At 37.4% G+C, this 25,625-nt stretch overlaps 1 long non-coding RNA gene across 1 annotated transcript in view; it reads right to left on the bottom strand.

Annotated features, from left to right (window-relative positions):
• The window catches only part of LOC135421013 (uncharacterized), a 400,285-nt gene extending 375,115 nt beyond the window's left edge, over nucleotides 1-25,170 (bottom strand). Inside the window, exon 1 of the long non-coding RNA XR_010433819.1 lies at nucleotides 25,057-25,170. This is a non-coding gene — a long non-coding RNA (uncharacterized LOC135421013). The remainder of the gene's footprint in view (nucleotides 1-25,056) is intronic.
• Between the last annotated feature and the right edge of the window lie 455 nt (nucleotides 25,171-25,625).

The raw sequence follows: 25,625 nt of genomic DNA, 5'->3' as shown, positions 1-25,625 counted from the left end.
CTGCCAAAGAATTCATATTCCTAAGGACTCCCATCACTGTTATTGGACAAAATTAAGAAAAGAAAAAACTTTGGGTTTTGGTCATATAGCATGAAACATATTGCTGATAAAACTAGAATATGCTCAAAATAGAAAGTTTGTGTAGGTGCTAATGTATGTCATTTCAAAGCTATGCATCAGTGTTTGTTACTGAAGGTAAAACAGGCCAAATTTAGATGACTGAGATTACTTTTCCCCAGCTTTCTAAAGTACAGAGATCAGACACAGCAAAAGAGTTATTTGAAACCCCATAAAAGGCAGTAGGACCAAAGTCAGCTCTAAGTTGTGGATTTCGCATTTGATGCTTTTGTTTGTGAAGGGTTTGTTTCCCCTCCACACCATTTACAAAGTATGGGTTTGATGACACAGGTTCCCCATGTGCTTAATGCTTTTCAAGGCAAATTGCACGAAAGAAGGATTTGTTCTATGGCCATTCTGCTTTGTAACATTTTTAAGTGTTCCCTTGCTTACTTTATATCTCTTGTTATATTAATCTTGTTCCCCTGGAATGAGAAAGGGCCTGGGAGTGGGGTGGGGGATTGATTGTTTGTTTGTTTTACATCTAACCACCAACCGAAACCAAAGACATTAAAAGTGCCCAATGAGGGGAATGAGAGAAGATCACCAAGTCAGGCCACTAAACAAAACAAAAGTGTGTGTGTATGGGGGGAGGGAGGAGATTAATCTTATTAGGATCGTATATCATGAGGTTGTCAGGTGTGAAAGCAAACGAATGGCCTCTGTTTATCTGAGCTAAACCGTGTGGTTCACCAAAAGACTCACTCCAAGCAGGGTTGGTTTTTTTTACCCTTAATAAATTGGCCAAGTCGGTGCAGAATGTTGATAATGAAGTATGTGCAAGGGAGGTCTGAGCTCTTACCTTCCAGTGTTTAGATGCAACCAAGCCTTTTTTTTTTTCCCTCCCCTCCTTTTTTTATCACAGCTGATTCAGAAAGCCCTTTGGAAAGATGAAGTAGGTAGAAATCAAAATAAATGGATTCTATTAAAACCAGCAATGCATCAACTGCTTGATAAAGTGATTAATAAACAGCTTAGGATGGTGGTTGATTAAACTCTTTAATCAAAGTGCTAAACTGACTTAATATGGATAGTTTCAACATGTTCAAAGTATACATTTTCTCAGCCGAGGGTTCAGAGTTGTTTATGTAACTTTTCTGAGTGTATCCCATAGGTCTAACCTGCAGATAGCAAGGACTGTGGAATGTGGAAGTATTATAAAGTGCCACATATATCGCATTAGTTGCTGAAAGTTTGCAAGGAAATTATTCTATTTTCACTGGACTATATTTCTCCCATAGAATTTTAGGTGCACATTGGTTTGTATTGCAATGAAAGAGCACATATAAAATAAAAAGCACCTTTTTAACTATTCTGTGGAGCATGTTCGGGCCAGAAAGGAATGAGCATCGAATCTAAATGTAAAAGTGCCAGAAGAAGATTACTTTGTGTGAAGAAAAGTTTATTTATTTACTACAAAGAACTTATTTCATTTACTTCAATATCTGATGTCATTTTTCACACAATCAGTCATCAGCTGGGTTCATTAGCTTAATTCATTATTCCAGGATAATTAGAAGGGTCTGCAATTCCGATACATAGGCACACATGTGCCCAGCACCACCTACTCTCAAACTTTTTGTCATCTGAATAGAGTAGCATGTCAGCTGTCATTCAGAATTAAAAAATAAAGAAGTTTTGAAGGATGACCTGAATACATCAAAAAGCTAAAAACAACCCTAAAACAAAATGCCAAAACCAACTGCAGAAAACTGAAGTCTGTCCCGCTTTTGATGCCAGCGTTGGGGGAGGGAGGAATCCTGACTCACGAGCCTCCAAGGCTGCCTAATGGTTTTGAACATTGAGAGTTAGAAAGTTTTAAAAAAAAAAAAAATCCCTACACAATTATTTTTAGAACTTTAACTTTCGAGACTTCCCTCCTTGATTTTCTGCTTTTAACTTAGCGGTGTCTGTTACATATAAAAAATAAGCTGCCTCTTAAGCTGGGCATTCCACCTGGTAAAAACACTGCTAAGAGGAAGAACACCCACTGTGCTTGCTTCAATCTGAAGACCTGTGATAGCTCTGGAAGACTGTAATCTAAATGTCTGTAGCCTTGTAAAAAGTAATAAACATTAGTATACTTTTAATGCACCATAACAATTTTTAAGCTCAAACTATCAATCACTATTACACAGAGCCCTCTTCCTGCGCGAATGCCAAAGTGTTTCAGGTAGCAATATAATTATCCTGTTATGAGCATATATAAAACAAACACCCCGTATAAGACCTTGCAAGAGCAAGGTGCTTCACATTCAGAATCCCTGGAGGAGGGGCAATTCTGCAAGAGAAAACTAATAATGTGTAATGGTCTGAGCGAATCTGCACAGGGATTTCCAATAGTCTCATCATTGTAAAATATATGGGACAAACAAATCACTTAAATAGCTTGGAAAGTGGCGGTGCAGTGTTTTATAAACAATCAATAAAGCTTTAAAATCAATATCTTGATGAACCACGAGCCATTGGAGGTTATTAAGCGGAGTGACTTTTCTATAGGAATATACAACTGGAACAGCTATTTGAGAACAGATTTAAGCCCACCTTGCTCCACCTCCTGCTTCCTCCACTGAAGTAAGCCAGATATCTATAGAAAACCACTGTGCCATGCACACAGTGTCATAAAATGGAGTAATTTCTTCCACAGTGCTTTGTCACCTCAGACCTAAACTATGAGGATTTTAAGGCTTTCTGTAGAGTTATAAATTTTATGAGTATTAGGTACTTGGAGTTTCCCATATTTTCTTACAGTGCTTTTATTCATAGTGTCAAAAGATGGAACGGAAATTAAATCCATACAGAGGCCGTTGCAACTACAGAGTTATTTCTGAAGCAGTAATCAACAAATGCTTATTTAATATGCAAGAACTTAATGAATAAGATGAACATCATGCAACAACAGCCATCCAGAAGATATTTACCCATGGATGAAACCAAATAAACATGGGTAAAATGGGGAAAGGGGATGGATGTTGACACTATAAAAACCAATTCCAAAATATAAAAAGCTGGGCATTAGAAAGGATGTGGAATTCATAGAATCACAGAATGGTTTTGGTTGGAAGGGACCTTAAAGATCATCTTGTTCCAACCCTGCTCCCATGGGCAGGACACCTTCCACTAGACCTGGTTGCTCAAATCCCAGTGCCTCATATAAATCTCTCAGCATCATGCAAAGCAGAGAAAAGGAAGATGGTTTGATAGATACATTCAAAGGCCAAAAGCCTCTTACAAGAGCAGCATTTTTTATTTCTACAGTGTAAGTACCCGATACCCTCTAGACTCAAGTCTTTTGATGAGCTGCACTTAATTGACGTAAACAATTCACAGCACCACCCATCAAATAAAGTTTTACAAAAGAGACCAATTGGATGACTATATGCACAATTCTAGGATGTATCTAGGAGTCACATATGGTACTTCTTGCTACTGTTTTCAAAATAAGTCTGTATTTCAGACAGTGCTGTAATGCAATTAATACTGAGTGGCTGTATTTTTGTTTCTTCAATGTCTAAATTTAATAAGGGCACCACCATTTGGAGTTTCCCCCCTACTTACCCTCTTCTAGAAATCTGTATCTCATTTAAATTTGCATGTATTGCAAGACTGATTCATTTTAATTCCTTGTGTTATGGCAGGTTTTGACAAGTAGGTGATATTCAACAGAGCACACTTTAGACCTGGAGGGCCATGAAGAAAGGAAGACTCTTTCTCTCAGTTCTTTTATTATGCTTATTCCTACCATATCTGTCCCTCTCCAATTACTCAGTGTGGAATTTATAGATATGTGCACCCATATCTGCAAAAACTCCTTTTCATTGAATAAGGAGAAAGGGTCAGAGATACAGCAACGTAAAGAGATTATGGCCATTTTCAGTCCCAGAGAGATTCCCCAGGACACTTTTTATGAGCACAGACTTGGGACCAGATTTGCAAATGACAGCACTGTGAACCTGGGTTAAGTTTTGAATACTATCAATTATCATAACAATACAAAAACAACTGCTTAACTAGGAATAATTTAATCAAACATCCTCAGTTTCTCCCATTTTATGTGACTGTTTTGCCATGTGCAATGTCCAGGAATAATTAATACCTTGGGTAAAAATCATAAGCATTGCTAAAGTATGAGAAAGCAATTGGGTCTTGCAGTATTCCCAGTGTCATTCAAAACAGAAAGCACCAGAAAATAAGTCACCTCTGTCTGCAGCCTCCCACAACATCAGAGTGTTTGGATTCATGTAAAACTTCCAAATACAATGCCTCCAGTACCAGCTGCAACACCTTGCCAAGAGTTTTAACCTTGGGTTCATACGCCTTTGAACACAGAAGAGTCTTTCCTCAGTATGGCATCCTCCATTAATAAAGCTAAACACGTACTTACTGGATGCTGCTGCAAGAGCAGTGAAAGTCATATTTCAAGCTCCAACTTCAGCAAAGTAGAAATTTTAGGATCTCAACCAAAGGGCATGAAAGCCAAAAGGAACCCATCCCCCTCACAAACCCTGAATACATCGGAGATAGTTCACGTGGTCTTTGATGCTCTCGCAACACACTCACCATTCAGCATCTTCCATTTTCTGGTGCACTTTAAACTTTTATGTTTGTCAGATTTTAGACAAACAGTTTCATCAATCCACCCCTGTCTATCTGTTCAAAGGTTTCTCAAATCAGATTTCCTTTGCTGCTATGGGAAAAACTTGAGATTTATCCTTTCACTTTTTAGAAAAGCAGATGTCTATACCAAGATCTAGGACTCTCTATTCAGACAACAGAGAAGAAAGAAAGCATTTGCTTTCTGTCATCTCTAAACCACCCAGCACATCAAAGTTCAAAGAAAGACTTTATCCCATCACTTTTCCTTTCAAGATCAACTAATGATCCCAATACAACCAAACTATGAGTTCTCCTTTATGAACACATTGTAAGGAAGAAAGATGGGGAGACCCTATTTTTAAGGGGAAACAATATTTTTGAGTGTATATGTTCAGGGCTAACGAGCAACACCATCTGCAAGGCTGGAATATTTTCACACTCCTTTCTATTATACAAAACAATAAACCCTCTCCAGCTGATTTCTCTCATTGTGGAATGCAAATTGCCTCTAAAAGACCTCAGGGTGTGAGAAGAAACTTATCGAACAGATATTACACATGCTCTCATACTAACTATGCAATTTTAAATATATTAAAGGATAAGAAGGTATCAACAAACTTGGTTTTTTTGGTTATAATAATCACCATTTGAAGCAACTCTGTGTGTCAAGCCATTGCTTTGGACGCTGCTCTCTGTCACTTTAGGTGCAAGATAGCATCTGCTTCATGCCAGGTGAAGAAGTAAATTTTTGTTAAAGGAGCTGAAAACAAAATTAAGTAATTTTTAATGTGCAGAAAGGGAGTACTTCCACCTTGATATAACAGATGCTATAACAGAACACAGAGAAGGCGCATCTTACACAAAAGTTTATACAATAAAGGTAAACATAGTATAAAGGAAACTGAGTTAATTAACATTTTGATACAGAGTCGAATTCCCACCAATTACATTCACTGCTCATAACTGAGTGGGGCACTCATGGAGTAACTGATAGAAACATGAAAGAACCAGCTTCTTGAGTTTGATTGCAAGATTTTCCCTACCAAAATAATTCTGGAAATCAGGTGCAGATCTATAAAAAAATGAGGTCTTACTGAAGTAAGAGATTTAGCACAACAAACCAGATTAATTTCATCAGCCTAAACTGTTCAAGCACAGTCACCAGTTTCAATAGTGTGGGTTAGTTTTATTTCAGTTACTTTGCTTTTAAAGCACACAGATAAAAGTCAAAGAGAAGACTAACTATGGAGTTCTCCACAACCTGAAGTTCAACTTCCTTGTTCTTACAGGGAAGCAATTAAGATCCAATCATTTTTAATGCATCATAAATAATCTTCACACTTGCTGTTAAGTTAATTAATATAATCAGTAATGCCAAACGCATCAAAATGAAACTTATTTTGCAAACATGCAAAATGTTCTGCCTCATTGCCTCTCTATCAAAATTAAATGTCATTTTGCTAACAACTTTTGCAAAGTTTTAATTTCAATCCCTTTTGATCACAAATCTTACCAAAAAAATGATACAACTAATCCAAAGTATAGTTGTGTTTTTCTGACAGAGTCCAAGTGTCATGGGAACACTACTTGAGCACTTACAGCCTGATTCTGCAAAAAGTTCTGGGGTCAAGTTACTGATGTCCTTAAGTGTTTCATATCAAAGCATTGGGTATTATTCATTGACCTTCAGTGAATTGCCAGAAATTGCTTTTATGTGAAACGAGAGTAGAGTAGATGGCTAAATTGTTCATTACTAGTAATGCAAATTAGAAAAAAAAAAAAAAGAAAGAAAATAATTATATGTAAGAATCACAAGGAAAAAAACCCGATAACAGGCAAGAAGCAAAACCTCACTTTTGGAACAGAAAGTTCATAACTATTTTGATGACCAGGGACCTGCACTCGGCTTTCTCATTCTGTGCACAGAGTTCACACATTCATATGATAATTGCTCAAAACCAAAAGATACAGAGAATAATTGTAGGGTTTATTTTGTGGTCCTGTGCACCCTGGGAAATCCAAGTGTGGAGAGGTTCACAGGCTGAGAGGCGCCACTGGGATGCTGTCAACTCCATCAGGGGCTCGACAAATCTATATGTGCCCCATATGTTGCCCACATTTTGGGGTCTGGTCCAACCTCTTTGAGACCCTCCACTGAGGGGTTACATTCTCTCCTCCTTAAAGCTGCCTGGAAGTTTGTCTGCAGAGTTTTATGCCCTACCAGCAGAGAGTTGAGTTCCTACAAATGCTACATTATTCACTGGCTGTCTTCTTGCATTGCATCAATATCTCACATGCACATGAAATTTCATTAAATGATATTCAGGATCCTGCCAAAGTGATAAAATAAGAAGAATCACCTAACCTTTCGCTGTTGTTTTCACTCATTAGAAGACTGGAGATTATTTAGCGGATTTTCTATGTGCTGTTATAGCAATTAGGCTTGTAGGAAACTTCCACAGCTGGACCCTCATTTTATTCAAAGATGATCATTAGGAAACCAAAAATAAATAGTGAAGAAAGTATGAAAGTTGCAAGACAGTGGCAACCCACGTTCCTCCATAGCTGGCAGATTTTGGGTGGTTCTTGTATACACATTCAGTGCTTGGTTCTTCAAGACATTAAAATTATTAGTACAATTGATGTAAAGAATATATTGAGCTTTAAGCTCTCCTTTTTATGGGATTTGTATGTGCATATCATGGGTTTTAACAATTTACTCTAATTAAAGATCTTCAAATAAACTTGCTAGCTGATACACTACATTAGTTGTTCCTCACAGTGCCCATGGCAGGTACTGAGCAATAAAAAGTTCATAGCTGAACTTTGATATTTACTATTAAATCACAGATCTGCTTCTCTGAACAAAAAACAAAATCTCCCTTCAATGCAAACAGTTTCCTTTCAGAGTTTTCAACCATGCTGTCCACCATCAGTGCATCTAGTATAAAACCAAAAACAACATTTCCAGCGGCCTTCATGAATTCAAGCTTCTTGTCCATCGTAAAAGGCAAAAAGAGAGTTGCTCCTTGCACAGTATTTTTAAATATATTAATTTAGTCATACCCATAAATAAAAATCCAGGATGAAACACAAAGGCAGAGCCCCAAGTGATTTTAATAGTTCTAAAGTTCTACATCATAAATTTATTCATCATCAGTGAATTCTGCATCTTTCTAAAAGGCTTTAAAAAATTAAAAAAAAAAAAAAAAGGAAGAATTACTGCTCATGGCCATTTCTTTGAACTCCACTTATGCAAATGTTCAGGAACCAGGACCAAAGGGAAATGAACAGATCTAATCAAAACCTCAATTGCTTCTAATTTACAAGCAAGTTTTTCTCTGTTTAGGCAAGACCCATGTCTCAATTCTTTAGTGACCTCCCCAGAATTACATGGAAGAAATTCATCCAGGTTTGAGCTCGTAGGGAGATAAAGACCACGTCAATTCTGAAGCACACATTATTGTTGGGCTTGAATTAATTTTTACTTTGTTTATTAAACACCTCAAAATCCACATTATCTGAGCAAAACCCACCCCATTAAAATAAGCCCAAATCATAATACTTCTTGAAAATAAATCCTGTTTTTAAATTGAAGTTGCTTGCCCATTAGCCACAAATCCTACAGCAGATGATCCTGACAGCAAGTTAACTCAAACAGCAGGCAGCAGAGTACATCACATTGCTGGCACATCAGAGCTGTTTCCAGCAGCCTTTTTGTTATTGGGTGGGGTTTTGTGTTGTGGTTTTTTTATTATTATTATATTTTCCTGAAGCGACTTCTTTCACATCAGAAACAATTCACCACCAACCAGGTTTTAAGTCAGTGATTGCTTGTCACTGCATATTTACTTTCAAGTAATTATTCTATTTTAAACACATGCAATTCGATATAATTCAGCATATATAAGTTATGAATGGAAGTTGAAGCTTTTGAGAGCACATACAAGCCATAGAACATATCCTCAGAGCATTACAGAATTCTATGCACCTTTGCCAAAACCTTTTGCTTTTAATAGGAAAAAAAAAAAAGAACTGAACTCACCCATTGTTCCAGAATCCAGTTCAAAGTCCACCAATAATACCTTCCACCCAGGAAGACCTGAATCCCACTCCTCTAACTAGGGAAGTACAGGCAGACCTGAACCTCACAGCACTATCCCACCTCTCCTTGCAGGGAGGAAATTTTGCTTTCCCCTGCTGCAGGTGATGCTGGGATGAGCACAGGTTCAGGCTGGTGGATCTGGGCATTGCAAACACCTGCTCAAACCTGATGGGAACAGAGAGGAGGTGCAGAGCAAGTGCTTAAACTCCATCACTTCATTCCAAATGCATCTATCCAATGCCTAACACAGGAAATGGACGGCCTTCCAGGATAAGCAGGGCTGGAGTATAGGAAGACAGGGCAAGAAAAGAATGAGTTGAAGAAGCTACATCAGATGGTACGTGTTCCTTTAGCTTTTCTCAGACAGCCAGACTCCTGTCACCAGCACAGATCCAGCAGGAGAGGTAACCCTGGCACTACTTCTTCTGTTGAGATTGCGACTGAACCAGTGTTAAGCCCTTGACTTAAGGAAAGGTGGATGTAACCCATCTAACTGTGCCTTCCCAGAGAGGTACATAAGCCTGATTGCAGGTTGGAATCAGAACTCTTTTGTAACATTGGATTTACTTTTCTCTGTCAGGAAATTAATTCATCCCAAACAGGATAAACCCTGGGTACCCAATCACTCAGACTTGAAAAGAAGCTCATGAATTTTAGCCCTGGCAAATATAGACTCTCTCATGCTTCTTCAGCAAGTGAAAAAAAAAAAAAAGTTAACACTGCTTTAAATTCCAGATACACAGAGGCCAAGACACTCATTGACTTCTCGCGGGAGCAGAATCTGGCCCAGATACATGAAACGTTTCAAAAGGAGCCCTGGCTCACAACAAGGATCAGTCGAGACAAAAGTATTTGAGTCAGGGCATTGCCAGACAATCTTGCTGGTTGTCAGATCTGCAGTGTAATGACATGTCAATTTGATTCCTTTTGTGCATGAGCTTGGAGCCTATCTTTGGGCCTGAATTCTTCTGTACTTTAGTTTTTCTTTTGTTCCAGTGGCACTTCTCCCAACATTACTTGACAATGAGTGATGCTCCACAACCCTGATCTTTCACACCCTGTTGGTGACCTATAACTTTTCATGCATAACCTTTGACCTGGGCCCTGACAGTTTGATTTATTGTCCAGTGTTATGATTTATGAGTATCTTCTCAGAATAATTAACGGACAACAGGTGGCAGCATAATAATTTTGATTACCCAGCGGTTCATGAAACCACTACAAAGGTGACTTCATTTACTGAATAAGGAAAGGACAACAATTAAAAATTACACAAAGCAACCCTTTTATGCCTTTTTGTTTTTCACCCTTTGTCTGTCAAACAGAAGACTTTATTTAGGCCCATTGCCTCCCTTCTCAAATATCCGGAACTCAGATTCTGTGGAGAAGACAATGGTGCCCAAATCATGGTGCTAGTAGAATTATTTTGCTGTCAGGAAACACTTCAATCTCATGTTGTCAGTTATTATAAGACCAATGAGTTATTTTAAAAATCTGCCTGCAAAGCTGTACAATGTGGGCCAAAGTTCATCCCAAAGTGTAGGTTTTTGTTAACTAATAATTTTGTGGAATTGCTGAAGTGTTGTGTCTTGGATTCCAGTCATGTGAAGTTAGATCCCCAGTCTAAAAGAAAGTATTTGCACAAATCACCTCTTATGAATGCAGTGCTACCCTCTAAAGGTTTTAACCCATCTCTAATGATTATAGTATGAAAAGAAATTTTCATAGAATCTTAGAATGGTTTGAGTTAGAAGGATCTTAAAGATGAATTTTGCTACTAAGTGTCTCTAATTGCTTAAATTTAGATTAAAGGGCAAATGCTCACTATTGTGGCTTCAGGTCCCATGCTCAGACAAATCTGGTTAAATCAGTTAAGTCTGCAATGTCTTCACAATATTTAACTTTACCCTTCCATCACAAGCAGCTCTCCTGTAGTCATTTGGGATACATATAGGAGCAGCAGCTGGAAAAAAGAACATGTTCTCCAGACCTATAGTGATGGTGATAATATATGATATATATAAAACACCACAAAAAAAAAAAAGTTACACAGTGGCACAGATTTGTCCATTTCTATTCCTTAAAAATAGACTTAAGACAATCTGTATTTACAACATGTTCAAGTTTCCATATATTCGATGTAATCCATAAAGTCCCAAATAACTACTTCTCCCAGAAACTTTATCCCACTATGATGGATTCTTTCTCATCACTATTCTACACACTGCCCTCACCCTTATTTGAGTTGATCACAATTCCTTAGCACTTTTGATAGGCATATGTTGATATGGAAGAGGACACAGCGATATCATCCATATGGACAAATTTTCAAGGCTAATCAATAAGACTTTCAGTGAAGTCAGCTTGAGTTGCAAGTGTTTAAAACTTTCAAAAATTGAACTGATGGTGAATAAAGAACAGAGCTGGTGTGTGTTTGCTCACGGGATATGTTATATTGCAGAACAAAGCTATACTTTAACTGACATCACATGTTCAGTTATTCTCAGATATATTTTTAAATATTGATTAAAATAAGTGGGGTAGTATGTAGTTTCTTAACCTTTATTAAAAGATAAAGAATCTAACATCTAGTAGAACTCAGTGCACTAATGCCAACTGACCAACTGACTAATGCATGAACCAGCTTGGCCACTGGAAGCAACAGCTGCCTTCTCATCCCCCCTAAAAATAAACTAAACATATTAAAATTCTGATTCTGCTCTGAATTCCAACAGCAAAAATTGTCACTATTTGTCTGCATGCCCAAGACAGCATATGCAAAATGCATTTTTGTACTATCACAATGACAATATCATAGGCTTATCATTTTTAATTGACTTGTAAATACAAATTATAAATTTATAAAGTTTATATAAATATAAATCACTTATAAAAATATTCCTACAATCCTGCTTTGCATCGTTTCTGTAACAGTTTAACACACAGCTATGAAATATTCATTCTTCTTACATTCAGATTTTAAGCTATCTGATGGAGAGCTTGGCTAATAAATAAAGGCAAGTTCCCAGAATATTAAAAGCACTCAAGCTTTTGCAAGGGTCCTTAGTGGAAAAATAAATAAATTACTGCTTTGGAGATCAGACTTGGTTTATTCCCCTCCCTTCCCTTGAGAACTCAAAGACACCCCTACAACCAAACGCTATTATAATGAAGCCAATTTTGTCCTTAGTAGTTTTATCAAACCTTTAATACCACATTAGCTGCTTAATATCCAGTGAAAGTAGCAACAGAAAAGCACCAGCACCCAACTGCAGTCTCAGAAGAGATGAAGGAAAAATTTGCAACAAATCATTTATCAGATTAATGCAGCTGCTTTTGCTGCTCATGAAATAGCCACAAGCTTTCTACAAATGGAATAATAATAATAGTAACAACAACAGCAAAAAAAAAAAAACCCAGAGCGTGTACGCCACAGTTTGTTCTAATTAATGTTTTAATTTGGGACAGTGTCTCAGTGGTGATGTGTCTGGTCTCTCACATGACACCATTTTTCTCTTTGATTGGGTGTTGCAGAGGGATTCACGGTGAGAGGTTTTACACGCGGATCTTACAGAGACGATTGCAAATATAACTGAACACAATCGGTTTCCCCCACTAAAACTCAGTTATGTAAACAGTGACACAGATTTAACTGGAATGATTCATTTCAACATCAGAGCATTTGAATATCTTCTGATCGTTCCCAACTTTTATTCCTACTCTAGAAAGTAAAATTGATTAAAAAATTAAGAAAATAAGAGCTCCTGCCATGAAATCTTACCAGATTTACATAGATAAATTAAGGCACAGAGATTTTACATGTTCCATGTCATTGAGTCAAGCTTTTCTGGGGGGATTCTCACATGGGAAGTGGCAAGCTTTAAAATGGTATATGCGCTCAAATCATGATGTGATTTTAGTACTTTGTTTCCCATCAATTTTTAAATTAATTATCTGGAAGCAAGCAGCGGTTCATTTTTGGTCATAGACTTTTTGATTAGAAGCTGTGACCCTTTATGCCTTTTTGGCATGCTCTATACAACACCAATGACATGCAGCATGACCTCTGACACCTGATTCAACAAAAAGTAACTCCCGGACAGATCTTTCATATTCAGCAATCTCTTTGTTACACTGGGACACTTTCCCAATTCCATCCCTTAAAATCCACTATGTCCCCCCATTTTCTCCCTTACCCCCTCCTACTCAGCAACTTATTTGGTAGCAACATTTCTGTCCTTCCATTTGTGTCTCTCCTTCTGTTTTTACAAACTTTACACTATACCATCGTCCCATATGTTTGTGCTGCACACAAGGAGGTTTCTTTAGAAAGCGCTGATGCTAATTATAAATTTAATTTGCATTTTAATTAGAATGGTAGCAAATTAAAAGCGTGGCAGCTGGAGAATTTTGAACGCTTTGCAGAGATTTGGTGTCAGTATCTCCCTGCTTCTGACTTCGCTCTCTTTTCATTTTTCCCCTCACTATCTTTCATTCACACAAACATATTGGCAATTTTTCTCCTCTCTTGTTTCTTTTTTTTGTCTATTTTTTTATTTCTCCATTTTTCCCCCCAAGGATCAAGTTATAAATTATTTCTTTTTTGTACTGATAAACAGTATACTCTTGTCTTGTGCCAGTACACCGTGTACTGTAGTGATAGTGCAGCTTTTAAGTGAGCTTTTGTGAGGCTCTGTCAGCGCTGCCCTATTCTGCTATTTATATCCACCATTTATTTACAGGTAGGGATCTGTTCTATACCCCCTTGACTAATTTCAAATTCCAGACCATAGCAGCAAACTCTAACCTAGCCCTAGACATTTAATTTTTTTCACATGCTACAAATTTGCAGTAAGTCTGGAGAACCTTAACAAAAGCCATTCAGAACGCACAGGGGACAGCTCAACTTTATTCTTTACTTAGCAAATGCAGCATTCAATGTGCTTTTGGACAAAAGGCTGAAGTAATCTGTCAGTCTTTCGGTCCATATAATGGCATATATTCTGGCCCTGGCGTCTCCTGGTGCTGTCTTTCATTTGCCATGTGAGCATGTCTGGTTTTAGTCCTCACGTGAGCACATTTAGTCAGTTCTGTCATTTTCCCTATGTTGCATCTCCATGGTCATTTTCATTCCTTCTGTTCACTTCCCCCACGGTGTCCTTGCTCAATAATTTTCATTAATTGATTGACAGCTCTGATAGACCCAACTAACCTCTATCTCACTCTCGTGTCGGTTTTTAAATAAGTACTTGTACGTCCAATGACCTTGTCGCCTCATCAGATATCAGAAAATGAGCATGCAGATATGGAGGAAGCTGATTAGCAAAATAAGGAAGATCTCACTCCTGGCATAAGTCCATAACAAGCTCTGACAACTAACTTTAGAGTTAGGCATTTAAAACAAAAGGGACCTACAAATGTAGAATAAATAGACCTTAACCAGTTTCCTGAGCGCTGGCTTTAGTGAAAGGAAGATTTGGAACACCAGTAGCATAACAGGCTTTCTAAAAAAGCTGGAAAACAAGCTCTATTTCCAACATGGGAATTATATGTTGGAAATAGTCAGACTTATTTTACTGTTTATAATGCTATTCTCAATTAATTGGACATGATTGCTTAGCTTCCCAAAAATCCATCCATGGAAAGGGAAGTGAATGTATAAATAAAATTACATTATACTTCATTTTATTTAGCACACAGCTAAATTATGTACAGCATACCAGTGATCTTTCCCTTGGTAAAATTAACTGAACCTCAAAAAATTCTGGAGTTTGTTACACACATATACACAGCCTAAGTCATCAGATGAACTTACACAGGGTATTCTAGGTTTTTTTAATTAAAAATGTTCCCTGTAGAAAAATATCAGGCTTTAAACAGACAAAACCCACCAGAAATATTTATTTTTATTCTAAAGGTGGGAAACTGAGGCTCAGTGATGCTTGCAGAATGTCTCTTGCAGGTCAGAAATTAGTTCAGCTCAACTGAGTCCCAGTGTCACCTTTTTCCACAATGCCACACTCTTTATTTCAGATCCCTGCAGCATCGTACAATTCAGTTTTTTTACTACAGAGGAAGAGATTTACCTGGTGGTATTTCAGGTCTTTGATTTAACACAATGATGCCAAATGACTGTCTTGCTCAACGTGCTTTAACAAGCTGGTTTAAGACTGTTTAACAAATTGCAAAACCTAACCAAAGTTTGGAGCAGCTATTTGAGCTGCAAATCTGTTAAGACCAAAAGATAAGAAAGAAAGAATAAAAAGGAGCATGTACATCGGAATTCCATCTCTACGTTTTTCCCTGTGCAGTAATCACTGATTTTGGATGAAATTCACCTAATTTGAAAAGGTGCTGAACACCTACAAAAGGCTACAAAAGCTGCTGAACACCCAACTCTTCAGATTATAGGCCTTACCACACCTCAAAGACCAGCACATCATGTTCAAGGCTGTATTCTGTACCAACAAACACAGCAATTATTGCATGGCAGAGACAGAAGACAGATTCCATGGTTTTACAGAACTACTTACTCCAAATCATCTGGAAAAAACAAACAGTCTCTGACATTTAAAGTTTTTATTCATAGCTATAGAAGATGTATGATGACATATTGTCAGTGTGTGTTATTTACTTCCTAATCTTACTCAAGGGTGTAAACCAAAATCTCTTAAGCAGCAAAACCGGCAGACTCAGACATTCAGAATACAAGAGTTTATCCTTAACTGGAAGTGTAACTGGAGTTTCAGACTATAAAGAGAGATTTATTCTGATCATATACCCCTCTTCCACATCTGCACAGCTGCAGCTGTTTTCATAGAGTCATTCCTTATTCAGCTATCAGGAGAACCAATGGTATGAAGCCTTGAAATAGCGATGGACTGAAATTAAGCCTAACAACTTATCCTCAAATACAGGAGCACCTTATTTTTCTCCCTCCTTTGGCTCTTTTGTAGATGAAAGACATCTGCTTCTCTGCATGAGATGAAGTTACTCTGTATGAGTTGAAGTTATTCTGTATGAGATGAAGTTGGCTCTCACTGGACAGAAGGGCAAGGCAGGAAGATGGAGAGGTAAAGAAGAATCAAGAATTACGGACAATGAGAAAAATCAGACCATTACCAGTATTAGTGCAGAATGTAAGTAGTGTAGGTGCATTCTAGTATTTATACTCCAGTATAATTACTAAATTACTATGTTTTTTGTTGTGGCAATATACCTTCATTTTCAGAAAGCTGATGGCGGGTTGAGTTTAGAGCTGCACATGACCAGCCAGATATAAGACAAGCTTGGATTTTTGTGTAAGCACTTCACTTTGGCACACCGCTAATAAGAATCATCTCAAGATCAGAAAGTTATAAATTACCTTCAAAACCCAGAAAAATTATTTGACAGAAAATACTGAAAGCTGTATATAACTTGTAAGAGTTTAAAATATAACAAAATCTTGCTATGAAGGGCAGTGTCTTTCAAGAAATGCTGTGTTTTTACAGTTCTAATTTTAAAAAAATTATTTTCACTCCCATTTGCAATTTCCATTTCTACAGGATTCCAATCTCAGTGCCAGGGGAGCTGAAAGTAGAAGCCTATTTCTAAAAGTTCCCTTACATAAGAATTTTGCTTGGGTAAGCACTTCTATTAATTTTAAAGCCTTCTGGGCTACCAACAAAAAATTCAGTGACCTCAGTGAAAGTAATCACAGGGGTTTAGACTGACTATTTAGATGAGTCAAGCTTTGCAGAATCAAAATCAACTAAATTATCTTCAAGCTCTAACTTCCATAAGTGTTCAGTAACATTAGGCAAAATGTTGATATTTGGTTACCATAATTAACTTTGCATTTTAATCATATTATTGCATGGTAGAGTTCTAATTTCTGTTGCACTGTTATACACTCTGGAATACCCTTCTCCTCTGCAACATAAACAAACAAATCAAAACAAGTTCAGCTGCTGCATGAGCTCTGGTCAACTGAATTTCTTTCAATAACTTCTTATGATGAAGTTGTCCACAGAGTCCCCTGCGTTCTCCAAATTACAAGTCTTCCACCTTAGCACTTTGGAAAGGCTTGGATTTTATTTCATGTAAGTTTTTGCAGCTGTACAAAATACTTTCATTAACCCAAGAATGGATTATTTGGAGTGCTAATTAATTGATTCTTCAAAATGCCAATTGACATACTCCTAGGGAAAACCTGATCTAAGCAACTATGTTAATCAAGCTATTGTACTTACGGTTCTGTCTGAATATCAGACCATCTGAAATGAGGAGAACTTTGCCATTACTATCCTGGACCTCTTGTGGGCAGCTAATTAATATGAGTAGACTATGACAGTTGCACTTGTACATTCACTGTACTGCCTGACAATAACTCTATAAAATTAGATTTCAGCTAAAGAATGGAAACAGTGTTAAATACCATTATTTGCCTTCCTTTGATGTCTGAGAGTCATTATGAAAGCAATTACAGCAGTTTCTCTGTCTGTATGTCTACAGGGTATTTATCTGTATCTGTCTGAGTCCTTTGCCAGGTGGAGAATATATGGCATATTAAAGACAAGGGAATTCAGCCTCAATTATCAGACTATGAACAGAAGAAACAAAATCAGAGTTTTGCAGATGATCCTGCCAGAAAACAGGAATTTAATATTAAAGGCAGGTAATCTGGGGAAAACTTGCCCAGTGCAAAGTCTTTTTATTTTAATATTGTTGAATTCCCCCCTCCTTCCATTGTCCTATTTTGTTTTCTATTCTTTTAGCTTTCATGTTTTCTAATACCTCTGCTCACGCTAAATAAGCTTGTGGTAGGTTTGAGAGTCTCATCAACATGAGACTTTTTTGTAAGCCCTACTTTTTGTTTCTTAATTACATGCAGATCTTCTGCTATCAAGGAACCTCTCAGAGGAAACAGCAGATTCTGGGTGGGGTAAGGCCATATTGAGGCAACATGCTGACAGCAGAGCGAGGAGCTTTGTACCACCTACAACAGGAGAGTACCTGTTTCATTCTGCTTGTGCCTAATTATTTTTTTGTTGACCCCCCTGGTAGTGTGATTATATCCATAGGTTGGCACATGGGTGAAGACAGTACCCACTTCACACACAAAAGGGCCAAACCCAAATTTATCCCTTGGATTCCTGCAGTTCTCTTCCCACAAAAGGCTACCATACAAAGACAATCCTGCCCTTGCTTTTCTATGCCACCAAGTTCAGAACTGACAAAATAACATTCTGCCAAAAACTTTTGAAAAATGCTAGTTTTTCCAACAAATATATATATATATACAGAAAGCATGAGCACTTTGCTTTTTCATCTGAAAAGTGTATTAATTCTAATCCTCTGTTTTCAGTGTATTTAAGTCACATCCACTCAAATAGTTTCACAGTTCCTTCATAACCTGCAAACATGGATGTTTTACCACCTTGTCCTCCTAGTGTTCTATAACAACCCTAGTTCTGTAATAACAAATCTCAAAGTGCCAGTCCCATCAAGAGTTGGGATTTTTAGTACTATCACTGAACTCTGGTGATGAGATTTTGTAACTGTGGTCTGCACCTGCAAACATCACGGAATGCTTTGATTTGGGCAGATGAAATAAACGCCGCAGTATTTCCAAATGGATTACCCAGTTGTACCACATACACAGAGGAAAGCATTACAGACCTGGCTGAAAGCTACTTTGCCCTGCTATTCAGGGCTGACAGGATGCTAATTTATCTTAGTTGCCTGCTATCCATCATCATTTGACAGTCTAGTGAATGTATCGATAAAAGCCAAAGATCCTCCTCTTTTGGTAACCCAACATTTCTGATGCTTTAGACTGTCTTTTGTTTTAAATAGCAAGGCAAGAAGATTAGCAAAAAGTCAGGCTAATCATCAAGCTTGATGCCTACCCTGAAACTCAGGTTTATTTCTAGGAACAGACTTTAGCATGTTATTAAAAAAGTCTTTTGATATTACCACCAGATTTTATTTTTTTTAGGGGGTGGTAGAGATTTAATATTTTAAAATATTCTAGGGGCAATTTAGATAAGAAGTATAGTAGTGTTTGAATATGTTTGCCATCAGATGAAGGCTGACCTAGTCTTCAAGAAATATCCCTGACTGCACACCTCAGTTCTGCACCATTAGCATAGTCATCCATCTGGGAAAAGGGCGTGCAAAGGGGGGATAAAACACAACTGATACAGATATGCCACCATCTTCTTTATTTTCACGTGATCACATCAAGGCACTGGAGAAAAATCTGGGGCACGAGTTTGCCAGAGTTGCATTCAGAATCTCTGGAGTCCCTTCCACCCACGTTCTGTCCTGCTGAATTAGCACTGTCACTCCCAGGCATCCAATACAACACTTCCCCATGCAAAACACAGCCATCCTTCATTTGCTTTAAGGCTTGTGCTACCAAAGCCACAGAGAAGATACACAGAGATGTCATCAGTAATAAATCCAAATTATCCATTATACACCAACTGCTTATGCCAGGGCTTTCATTGCATTTTTAGCGTTAACTTCCCCAAAATCCCTGGAATCTTTTCCAGCTGCACATTTTTTTTCCAGCTTTTAAATAAGCAATTTTTAGGCTACAGACACTGCCAATAAAATTCTGAGATGGGCAGAGGGAAATCTCGTGTTACAATCCTTTTTCCATCCTATAAGGGATCTTGGCCCTTGGAAATCTTGCCATTTAATTCTTGCAAAATTAGAATGTTTACAAGAAATCTGCCTGTGTGTATACAGACCTATATATAAGCTACAAGAATTTTATTTAAAAAGATTAATGGATGACGTAAGTCTCATTAAAATCTTAATACCTTCTGAGCAGAGATACTGTGTTCCTTCAAAGAAGGAGGAAAGGATTTAATGATATATTAGACATTTTACAGTATAAATATATTCTTGATTAATTAAATCTGTGTAGTCTATTGCCTTACCCTGAGGAAACTATGATATTCAACAATGCTTTTCTTAATAAGAATAAAACCCCAAACAACTTGCTTTTGATATTTAACCTAAGAGATGTAGAGAAAAATATTTTATGAACTTGTATAAACAAAGAAATTTAATTCTTTCCTTTAATTAAAAAGAAACAATGCAACTTGTAAGAAACGTAAGAAACACACTTACTTTCTTCAAAAAGGAAGATTAATACAGGTTAAAAAGCCTTTCTAGTTTTACAAAATTAATACTGTGTTTAATTATATGAGATTAAAATTTCATTATACATTATATTTTAATTGGTATAGAAGGGGCCAGAGGTTAAAACCTTTGCACAAGTTACCTTTTGTGCTGTTCCAATATCTAATAACATAGCAGTTTTAAATTATAAACCCTGACAACATTTAACAAGTTTCTTACATGTTTTAATTTTACCCTAGTAATCTTTATGTGGAGCAATAGTGTTCCTGAGGTCATAATACTGGACAAGGAAACAGGCAGAGACAGAAATCATCACAAAATCAAAGTGGGTGGATGTTATTGGGTTATGGGAAAAGACTACTTGGACTCCAGCTATCAACTATAGGTTTAGACATGTCTATTCACAACAGGTACATGATACTCCAGCTATCAACTATAGGTTTAGACATGTCTATTCACAACAGGTACATGGCTAAAACACACTGTGTGAGGCAACTTTCTGCCTCCTGAACAGGCAGTTATACCTTCAAAAACACAGGGAACTTTTCAGGAAAAGATCAAAGAAATCTGGAGGGTCCTTCTAACAAATGAGTAAAGTGGCCTTGAACTGTTTAAACCAATGATGCCATGTCCTACAAGTGGGATTTTCAGGGGACTCTGAGGGGTTTAGGAATACAAAGCCCATTGATCTCTAATGGAATTAGGACACCTATTCCATAGGTGTTTGAAAAACCCAACGCTACTTAGAACAGTGTTCCTTAAACATAAACAAGAGGAGGCAACTGTTTCAAGGACAAACTTGTCTCACTTTTGGAAATGAAGTAAGCCATTTGTACGACTAACACTTTGCTGGTAAACTAATGCCTTTCCCACTCTACCTCCCCACTATAATGAATCCCTAAGGAACACGGTTGATGCATTCAGGTGAGCCTAGAGAGTTGGGTCTTGGTCTAAAAATGCTGGTTTGCACACACACAAAGAGATAAGACATTTAAAGGAATTTAGTCTTGCCACAACTGATCTCTTGAATGGCCTCTATTCAAGGATAAACAGCTTCTTTCAGGGAGTCAGTATTAGCTTCTGCCACTATGGGGACTCAAAATGCTTCTATCCCTATTGAATTCAGTGATAATTGATTACTCTTTAATATTGACAAAGTCAGTGTGTACATGGATTACCTGCCGTATAAATGCCAACCACAAGAATTCAAGGTTGGACTAACAAAAAACAATTTTCTAAAGCATATTTTGTCCTTTGTCCCCATCCTATACATCTGGGCATGTAAAAAATTACCAACAACTGCTTGTCTGTATGGCAAATCCAGGCAGCTCAGCATCTACATCATGCAAACTGCATCTGAAAATACTCATGTGTTGTTCAGCACCATCCCACAGTGACCTGTAGAAAAGTGGTGTTTGCTCATATTGTTGAGCTGAGGTGAGAATAGTTCTAATTACCTGGTTTTTTTGAGGTAGTTTACAGTTAAATCTCATTATTGGATAACTGTTTAATCATCTCTAAAAAATACAGCATAATTAGACACACCATCAGGCAAGCAGCTCCAAGAATGGCAGAAGCCTACTCTGTATTTTGTGCATATCTTGTTTGAACCAAAATTCAGACACTGACTAAATACATGGGTTTATGTTTTTAAAACATTTAATAATCTTATATTACATCTTCAGACATTAAAATAGTTGTTCAGAGTCCCATTTGAAGTAAATTAGTGTAACTTGATTTAAATCAACTGAGATGTACTGATTTGCCCAGTATGAGACTTTGACCCACACTCTTCTTTAGTAGCAGAGCAACTCTGGGCCTGATAATGTTTTCACAGAAAAAGAACACTTCAAAGGGATTTTTGAGTGCTTAATGAAATTCAGGATGAGGCCTTCTGCAAGTAACTATAGTGAGTAATTTTAAAATATCCTCTTCATTAAAAGGACAAACTTTCAGAGCCAGTAAATGAAATTCTGTAATTAAAAGATGTTTGTTTAAAAAAAAATAAATCTGGAGAGGTCTTGGACAGTGAAATAATATCCTTTAGATTAGTGTTTAATTGAAACAGTATTTACTGCTCTACTGCATTTGATAGAGCTCTTTACTGTGCTTCTTTATGTCTAATTCTATTTTGCAACCAATTTGAAATAACTAGATGAGTGTAGTCCTTATATAAGGTGAAGATGAGTCCTTGCAAGGATATCAATGTCTACAGGGGTTTCTTTCTAACAGATATGAAAAAGTAATTTCCATTCTGCTACTTTCCTGTGATCCTTTCTGCATATAAAATGCCTTTCACATACATACACACACACAGAAAACTCCTCACCTGAGAGGAATACTTCCTAAAAAACAACATAGCCTACTCTAATATTCTCTACATCTTTAAGTAGAAGTCAGATCATCACAACATTTTTTTTTCCTTTAAGAGCATAATTCATTGCTTTTATCCTATAGTCTTATTAAAATGTGATTGCTACAATTGTAACAAAGAAAAAATAAACAAGTACAATTCTGCCTGGACAATGTTGTGTGTAAATAGTTTAAAAGATAACTCTAAACTTCCAAATTGCAAAGGGGAAGTTTAGGGTAAGTTCCTTCCAAAACTGTTCCCTGCCTTAGAGGTATCACTGGTTTTACCAGATTTTAAATTTCAAAGCTGTTTGAGCTGCCCTGGCAAGAAGTCTGAATACTCAAAATTTGGCCATATCACTAGATATATTAACAAGCTTGGCTTTGGATGATTATCCAGCCTATTTCCTCACCCCACTGCCAATTTGTCTTGTTGCACCTTTGATCAAGTTCAGTTTAGATACACTCAGATCAATGACCCTGTCTGTCTTCATACTCATAAAAGATGAGTTTAATGTGATGCTATTCAAACAGCAATAATAATGCCCTGCCACACTGGGGGAAAAAAAAAATGTGCTACAAACCAGAGCATTTCTTGGTAAAGATACTACATTTTTAAAGGTGATTTTAAAAGTGAGAAGAGAACCTCAGTATGACTTATATCCCACATGCAAGTGGAAGACTCAGGCTCTTCCCTTACATCCCCACGGCCTGATTGCATTTAGTGTCTTGGCCTATTGTTATAGACACGAGAACATCCAACTCTCCCAAGGTTAATTGACTGCTGTTCTTTAAAATATACATGAGAAACTGTATTGACTGTCTCACATCCAACCTCACCTGTCATGCAGGGGGAGAACAGTAACAGGGGAAAGGATTCCACAAATGGATGAGGAGAACAAAGGTGAAATGCAAAGGGCAGCACTAAATTTCACCAAAATCCCTTCCCCGTTGTTGTCTTGTGTATTTTGCGACCCAACTTTCTGTGATTAGGGTTTGTAATTTTTTAAGAAGAGATTTCTCCTATAAATTTACTAAGTTAACCAGTTCTCCCAGTGCTACAGGGTCTCAAGTCAACTAAACCCAACAAACAGGAATATGCAGATGGCCCAGATTCATTTGCAAAATTAACATTTGTAGCTTTTCAGCCTTTCCTAAGGATGGTAATTTCCTCACATATGGAAATACTTCCATAACATTTTAAAGTCTATGCTGATCGAACTTTCATAAATAATTACTTTATCTCGGATATTACAATAGCAGGACCTGAATCACCTGAATCATGTAAGGACAAAGTCAAAAACATTATTTTAGCATGACCTGACAGAGTACCATAAGGAGAGTGAATTAGACCATCATCCCTGAAGTGATTTCTGTAACTTCCTTAGGTCTTTTACATCAAATTCCAGCCTTGCAATATTAAGCTAGATTATGCAACTGTATCTGCTAAAAAAGTGTGTAAATTATCTGCAAGTGTTCTGTGATGGTAAAACGTCCTTCCCCTGTGACTCCAACATGTGGCCTGCATACGTGGATCTCAGAAGTGTAGCATCTCCTGGAAATATCTCAGAAAAGAAATAATATCACATAGGAACTGACACTCTAAATTGCAGTCTTTCCAGGCTCGTATCCTCAAGGGATAGAATTAAATTTGGCTTAAACGTCATACAACTTCTTGTGTTTTGAATGTTCTGACACCAGGAGAACAGCTGTAATTGTTAAACCTCCACCCACCTCGAAAATAATTCCATGTAAAACAGAACAAAAGGGGCTTTTTCCAATAAAAAGCAAGCATTGTTTTGTGCAACACACTTGTATGTCACCTCACACAACAGCACTGTTATGCTCAAATTGGAAAAGGGGTTTACCTTCGACTGCTGACACAGCCCTACCCACACAGCACATCCCCCGAAGAGCAGATAGAAGCCAAACATGTCTAATTTTTAGCACATTCCATGACTTATGTCTCCACAGTGACAAGCCAGCACAAGACACATTTCTGATGATGAGATAACCCCTTGTAATGCCTCCACCATGATAACTGGATTTCTGTTAAGCTTTCCATGACCAAATTACAGCCATAATGATGACACACTGCACACCCCTGCCAACAGCATGAAGAGACACCTGCTTACAACAGCTTGAAAGGGAACTTTTTGGTACAACCAGAAACATTACCAATAACTAAGGGACAATTTTTTCTAAACTTTCTTCATATTGGATTGTACCTGCTCAGCTTGGCATCCTCACAGAACCAGAATCTACCTTTACACCAGGCAGAAACTCTGAAGCCAATAAAGCACTTTGTTGTTGACGGAACAAAAAAACCACTCTCTTTATCATTCCAGGAGTACCAGTCAGACAAATCCAATTAAATCTCTTTGGATTACACTCAACCTCCATCTCAACTCTACTACAAAAATCCACACATGCAATCTGTGTAAAAGCCAGAGGTAGAATATTTTCATTACTCAGTTCAGCACTAGGAGGTTACAAATGCCAGTGTCCTATTCCCTTTCAAAATCTCTCATCTCCTACCCCCTACCTGCCAGCTTTATAGAGCATTTCCCTTGCCACTAATTCTGATAGCATGCCCTAATTAACTCATTTTATCTTTTGGTATAAATCAATTACAATTAAAATATAGTTTGTCAAACCTCAGTGGACTATTGTTTCATGTTAAAAACATTTTTACTCATGAGAGAAAGTGTGATTAACTTCAATAGAAAGCTTAAAGTTCAACTTACTATGAGCAGAGGGAATCAAGCAGAATTCTTCCTTTGCAGAAGACTTTAGGCTTCATTACAGCGCAAGAGAATTTAGCAAGTGGAGGGCTTTATACTGGTCACTCAGATCCTTAACACAGGGTAGAATCTAGGAAAAAAGTAAAAAGTTGTTGGTTTGGGTTTGTTTGGTTTTAAAACCTTGTGGCGAATATGATGACAAAAGAATGTCCAATACTTGAAAGGATAAAAAAAAAGAGCTTTTTAGGCAACGCATTCTTTCAAACACATTTGAAGTGTGCAGTACTGTATTTTAATTTTAGATGAGAGGTAAAAATGCAACAAGTCCAATGTTCCAGCCCAGATAAGGGATTCAGTTTCTTTGGCCATGAGTTTGCAGTAGCAGAAGAGTCTGGCAGAGCTCCGAGTTTCAAAAGAGCCAGAGGTGCACTGGAGGTGTCCTGTCCCAGCTCTTATCATCACAGAAACCATTCTAAACATTAAATATACGGTAGAAGAGCCTTTCACTCATGATAATGTGTTATATATCTTATATAAGATCCTATATTCCAAATATACGTGATAGAGTTGAA

Source organism: Pseudopipra pipra, chromosome 12 (genome assembly GCF_036250125.1).
Source record: "Pseudopipra pipra isolate bDixPip1 chromosome 12, bDixPip1.hap1, whole genome shotgun sequence".
NCBI classification, from domain to species: domain Eukaryota; kingdom Metazoa; phylum Chordata; class Aves; order Passeriformes; family Pipridae; genus Pseudopipra; species Pseudopipra pipra.
This window is presented reverse-complemented; position numbering and strand designations above follow the sequence as displayed.